The sequence below is a fragment of the Argopecten irradians genome, chromosome 4, assembly GCF_041381155.1.
Source record: "Argopecten irradians isolate NY chromosome 4, Ai_NY, whole genome shotgun sequence".
NCBI classification, from domain to species: Eukaryota; Metazoa; Mollusca; class Bivalvia; order Pectinida; family Pectinidae; genus Argopecten; species Argopecten irradians.
Genome location: NC_091137.1, coordinates 32140554 through 32147417, shown reverse-complemented (window position 1 = coordinate 32147417; position 6864 = coordinate 32140554). Strand labels below are relative to the sequence as shown.

General features: G+C 32.5%; 2 protein-coding genes and 1 non-coding gene across 3 annotated transcripts in view; 2 read left to right on the top strand and 1 right to left on the bottom strand.

The window, feature by feature from the left end:
* Positions 1 to 6864, top strand: part of LOC138321320 (uncharacterized) — a 167670-nt gene that overhangs the window by 51342 nt on the left and 109464 nt on the right. The window lies entirely within an intron of this gene.
* The window catches only part of LOC138322237 (phospholipase A and acyltransferase 4-like), a 118673-nt gene that overhangs the window by 69708 nt on the left and 42101 nt on the right, over positions 1 to 6864 (top strand). The gene's annotated exons all lie outside the window — the stretch shown is intronic.
* Trnal-caa (transfer RNA leucine (anticodon CAA)) lies at positions 76 to 188 on the bottom strand. Its single transcript has 2 exons — positions 151 to 188; positions 76 to 121 (listed from the first exon to the last, which is right to left on the bottom strand). It is a non-coding gene; the product is annotated as a tRNA-Leu (tRNA).

Sequence of the window (6864 nt, the reverse complement as noted above, 5' to 3'; positions counted from 1 at the left end):
CAAAAGCAAGGAAGTAAATGATGAGATCTGATGTTAATTAAAACTAAAAAAAAATTAAAAAAAAAAAAACATTATTGTCAGAAGTGGGATTCGAACCCACGCCCACATACGTGGACCAGAACACTCGATCCGTTGTACGGAAGGCAATGCCTTGAGTCTGGCGCCTTAGACCGCTCGGCCATCCTGACGACTTGTTTAAGAGAGTGAAAATATAGATTACGTTTAGAATTACGTCATAAATGAACTATTTATAGAATGCTTACATACAGTGTGAAAAGTTTCACATTACTATAAGACTTCAAGAGTTATTTCCCTTGGTTCACTATGCGGGGTAATACATGTTTCTCTCTAACCACAAAAGTTTTAAAAAAAATAAGATGCTCGAAATGGGTCAAGTATAGAAATCATATTTACATAACGTCTTTAATGCATTTTGAATAGTAAAGTTTTCATGAGTGCACAGGTAGACACGGAGTGCACGAGGTTTAGACTACAGGTAGACACGGAGTGTACAAGATGATGATGATGATGATGATAATGATGATGATAACGATGATGATAATGATGATGACGATGATGATGATGATGATAACGATGATGATGATGATGATAACGATGATGATAATGATAATGATGATGATGATGATGATGGTGACAATGATGACGATGTATCGAACGATGGCGACGATGATGAGGTATTGACCGATGATGATGATGATGATGATGATGATGATGATGATGATGATGATGATGATGATGATGATGATGATGATGATGATGATGATGATGATGATGATGATGATGATGAATTGAAAGATGACGATGATGATGTTTTATTGAAATATGATGATGATGATGATGATGATGATGATATATTATACGATGATGATGATGATGATGATGATGATGATGATGATGATGATGATGATATATGATGATGATGATGATGATGATGATGATGACGATGATGATGATGATGATGATGATGATGATGATGATGATGATTTGAACGATGATGAGGATGAAGATGATGATGATATATTGAATAATGAAATAACGGAAGATGAAGTTAAAAAAGCGATCGGGCAGTTAAAAAATGGTAAAGCCCCTGGTTATGATAAAATATTGAATGAATATTTAAAACATTCACCTCCAGAAATGGTAACTATTTATTGTAAACTTTTTAATATTGTTCTTAACTCTGGTATCATACCGGAAGATTGGACAATTGGAGTAATTAATCCTATATATAAAAATAAAGGAGACCCACAGGATCCCGATAACTACAGGGCAATCACCCTTATAAGCTGTTTAGGAAAGTTTTTTACATCTATAATAAATAACCGCCTAAATCTTTATGTAAAGCAAAGGCAAATTCTTTCTATTAATCAAGCAGGATTCCGTAAAGACCATTCAACAGTCGATAATATTTTTATTTTACATATGTTGATATCTTTTTACCTGAATAGTGGGAAAAAACTCTACTGTACATTCATAGATTTTAGAAAAGCTTTCGATACGGTTTGGCGAGCTGGACTATGGATGAAACTTCAAAAATCACATATTAAAGGCAAATGTTTTACTGTTATCAAGAATATGTATAATAATATCAAGTCATGTGTTAAACATAATGGAAAAGTATCAGATTTTTTCCCGTGTTTAATTGGTGTAAGACAAGGCGAAAATCTTTCCCCTATACTATTTTCATTATTCTTAAATGATTTAGAAACTTTTTTTAAGTCTATGAAAAGCGTTCCTCTCTCAAAGATAACTGAAGATATATCATCTGAGTTACAACTTTTTGTTGAAATCTTCGTCTTGTTATATGCCGATGATACACTTCTGTTTGCAGAAACCGCCGAAGGACTTCAAAAAGCGTTAGATATTTTCCAACATTATTGTGATAATTGGAAACTGAAGGTAAATGTCGACAAAACTTAAGTTATGATTTTCTGTAAGCGGAAGTCAACACAAAATCTTGAGTTTTATTTGCGAGATGCAACACTTGAAATTGTGGATAATTTTATATATCTTGGTGTAATATTTAATTACAATGGAAACTTTTTAAAAGCAAAATTACGACTTATGGATCAAGCGCAAAACTCCCTTTTTGCATTATATAAAAAAAATTCGTAACCAGGCTATTCCAATTGACTTACAATTAAAGATTTTTGATTCGGTAGTTGAGCCAATTCTCCTGTACGGCTCGGAAGTGTGGGGGTTTGAAAACTTAAAGAAACTAGAACAAGTGCATTTGAAATTTTGTAAAAGGATATTGAGAGTGAGATCTAGCACTCCTAATTTCATGGTATATGGAGAACTTGGTCGGTTTCCATTGGAATTAAATATCAAACTTCGAATGGCTCGGTTTTGGAATAAATTGTTAAGTAATGATGAAAAATTAAGTAGTATTTTAATGAAGTTAGCTCTTTGTCTACAAGAAAATGGAACTCATTCCCTCAAGTGGATTAAACAAAATTAAGAGTATATTTGATGAAACTGGTTTTTCATATATATTTGATAATAAAATTATCATGCCTAAGATGTTTTTCAAACACTATTTAAAACAAAGGCTCCAAGACCAGTTTATCCAAAACTGGTTTTCTGATGCCCACAACTCATCGAGAGGACAATTCTATTTGATTTTTAAAACTGAATTTAAATTTGAGAAGTATTTGACAATATTGTCCGAAAATAACAGATTGCAAATAACCAAAATACGTACCTGTAACTTAAAGTTTCCCATTGAAACAGGCAGATGGCGAAATATTCCTAAAGAAGATAGACTTTGTAATATGTGCTTGGAACATGTTGGAAATGAGTTTCATTATTTGTTTGTTTGTAATAATGCGGCTGTCCAAAATTTGCAAAGAAAGTTTATTCCAAACTACTTCCGAATTAACCCAAATGATAATAAGATGAAAGGTTTAATATCAGTTTGTAATAAGAGTGTCCTAAATGGACTCTCCCTTTTTCTTAAAAAACTTAATCCTCTACTATTATCGTAATAATGATGCTACTATGAAATCAAAATATTCTACATTTATGATTTAGGTTTTTTTTTCTTATTGCACCATGAATGAAATATTTATACTTTGTGTTTCGTACATGTGAAATGTAAAAATGTTGAGAGTAATTGCTATATAATAATGTCTTAATGTTATGTACATATACTTGTCCATCCTGTCATGCTTATACACTTGTATTTGTTTTATCCCTCATGTTACACATTATAATGTGTCTGGGTGTAAAATAAAATCATTGAATCATTGAATCAAGATTTAGACTACAGGTAGACACGGAGTGCACTACGTGTGAACACGGTGTCCACTACAGGTGGACATCGTGTCCAGGTAAAATGTCCACTACATCCAAACCACAGACAGACTAGATGATGTGCCACAGAGATATGAGAAATGTATTTATTCTGCAGTCTATATGGACTTTGGCAGATAAAAATATTTATTGCGATCAGAAACATAATATTTATTGCAACATAAAAATTGCCGTTAATTACTGGAAATCATTCGTACTGTAATGTTTATTTTAATAGATACATATAAAGTAAAATGTATCAATATATATTATCATACAATTTAATTTATAAATAAGGACATTAATTAGAATTTGTAAAAGCAAATTAACTGCGTCCGGTAAACCACATACTGGCAGAGATTTATATACAATGTAGTTATATTTAAATCTCTGATACTGGTTATGTCTCATTAATGGATAGTTCCCAGTAAAAACTATTTTTCTTAGCTAGTGATATGTAGTTTAAAGATGAAATTCTTTTTCGTACGCATGAAGTGATGAACCTTGCGTGGAGTAAGATTTTTAGTGTAAGCAAATCGTCGCCAAAGAGATATTTCGATCGGCAAATTATTTTGATTAAAAAGAATATATTGATGGGCATAATAAAAGCAAGGACATATAAACATAAACAAATTAAATTCTTCATAAAATGTTTACCTATGTATGTATGGAATATAGTTTTCTAAACGGCAAGGTGCGCGAAATAGTTTTAATCCTGTCAAATGTATAATACGTATACATTAAAGCATTGGAAAAATGAGAAATCGTCCATAGACGTAAAAAATCGGCATTAGAAATTACACTTTATTGTGTCAACCGATTGAGGAACCTGTAAGCACTGGCTTAAGAAAGCAAAAATTTATTATCGGGCATGTGGCTGCTCGTGAGCATCAACACTGTTCAAAGGACCGATCGCTAAAATGTAGGTCACATGCCTGATAACAAATCAAACAGACAGAATCAAAATAAATCCAACTTCTACCCATTTAAACTGTAGATTCAAAGTTGTTGATTAAATTCTGAATTTGTCATAATTATTTTAATTCTATAAACCTTGATAATTTGAAAATATCCTATTCTGACCTTCTTTTACAAACCGCGTGAGTTACATGATAACAATGTATGATCCATACATGTAGTACGAAAGGTAGACCCCTAGGCTAGGACTGCAGTTGCCATGGTCACTTGGACTTCATACTGTTCCATCAACCACACCACACCTAACTTTGGTCAGAGTGGGGCCAGGGGCCTGGGGCCTTCTTTGGGCACCCTTCAATATGTTCAGTCAAGTGTATCACGTACAGACTAACAACACCTGTATACATGTAGTACCTTATCCCAACCCCAGGAGGTCCATTTATAGCATGCTGTACCTAGGTGGCAGCCTCTTTACATACATATATTGAACTCATCACACAAATACGTACAGTTATACAACAATGCTAGTCAATAGGGATATGTGTTTTAACTGGTAGTACATTTTAATTTATTTGATAATGAAGCTTTATATACTAAAATTAAAAATAATCTAAATACCAAGTGTATAATTAACTAAAACATTTATTTCAAGATTATTGGAATATCATATTTCATCCAATATCTTTTCATTAATTTAATTTTTTTTACACTGACTTTTTATATATAATCAGAAACCTGATTACTTAGTATCATGACTATGTATATAAAATACCATATTACAATGTTGAATAAGTACCTAATCTAATTTAATTTTGATTATAATATATACATGTATTATTGGTAAATTCAAGGTTGTGACAGACATGCATGATTTACGCATTGTACAGCTCCCGTCAGCTCCACTTCACGGCTGCCTGTCATGACAATAATTGAGGTGTATTCAGCATCACTTACTATATGTTTTTGCCTCCCCCCCCCTTCCCCGGGAAACGGTGTACATGTTTACCCAGGCTCTACAACAAGCATGTACATGTATCTAGTAAGAATGGTACTATGTGTTTCAAACTTATGAACCTATATGATTTTAAACGGTAAAGTATATTTGTTTGTCTTAAGAAACTTCCATAGAAACAATTCTAAAAAAATTACATATTATATAAAGATACTGCCCCCATTCTCATAAAGCCGTGCAAACACAGAAGGCAACGATTCTGCCCTCTGGCCATCTATCGATGGTCACCTTGAGGCACCTGTATAGCTGGATACTGTGGCTTACCTGTGTGTTTGACAAAAAAGTTATAATTATTGGACCATGACGCAATATACGGTCAAGATAACTTGCGGGGTTGGGATCATAAACTTATTGTGTGTACCGGTAATTAAGAATCAAAACAAGCTGAATTGGGTACTTGTAGGTAGACTTGCCACCAATTAGTGGAGGACGTCATATAGTTTGAAGTGGATTTAATTCTGCATGATCTTTTAAAGACGTTCAGTTTTTAATAAAGAATATGTAATTAAGCTATTTTTACGTACGATACTTTTAGAACTTAAGATAGCAAGAAAAATATTATAAAAGTGTATATATTTTAATGAAAGACGATCTACAAGGGTATCGCTAGACAACTGATTGATAGGCACCAAATCTTTTTGTTTAAAAGCTATGTATTACCTGGTATATGATTGTATTACTGATAGCTTATTACAAAAGAAAAGGTGTCTCAAAAGCACATTAGGACTGGTTTTTGCTGCAATTCAAAGTTGTTTTTGACTTGTGAAAATGCTTGATGTAAATGATATATATATATATATTTAATGCAATTTACCCATAAAACATTTACTTTTGAAAACGTAATATAGACAATTTAAGATAAGAAATGGAAACTACTGATATAAATTTAAATAGACATATACTTAATGAATATAAATTAATCTTTATTACTTTTGCAGTGAAAAGGTTTTATTCATGTATACTAAAAAAATATTGTATTATATAGTTATATATACTGTACATTAAATTGTAGATGTTGTAATTAAAAAAAAAATAAACACTTAAAAATTATAATTATGTATTATTTCAAATTGAAGAACTTATTCTTCCCCGATCCCTAACTGTAACACATCACCTTGTCTGTCTAGGTCTCAATGTACCTGGACACGATGTCCACCTGTAGAGGACACCGTGTTCACACGTAGTGCACTCCGTGTCTACCTGTAGTCTAAACCTCGTGCACTCCGTGTCTACCTGTAGTCTAAACGTAGTGCACTCTGTGTGCACAAGGGTGTAACCTTTAGTCTACTACCAACTGTATCGATAAAATCGTATTCTATACCACAATTGGTGTATACATATGTAGTACTGTATAGTACACTGTACTATAATGTTTGTACAAATGTAGAATGTGACTTTACCGATTTTTGATCTAGATTCCAGTTCAAGCGTCTGAAAATGGTATATGGGCGTTGTGGTCAAAGGGATCTGAGAATTAGTTACAGATTATACAGTGTATAATCATGGGCCCACCATAGTGCCCATAACCATTTTAGACGTTAATTTAGAGGGCTAGATAAAGAAAAAACTATAAAAATAATACTCTATAAGGTAGTACCATGTGGAGTATTATTTTTTTA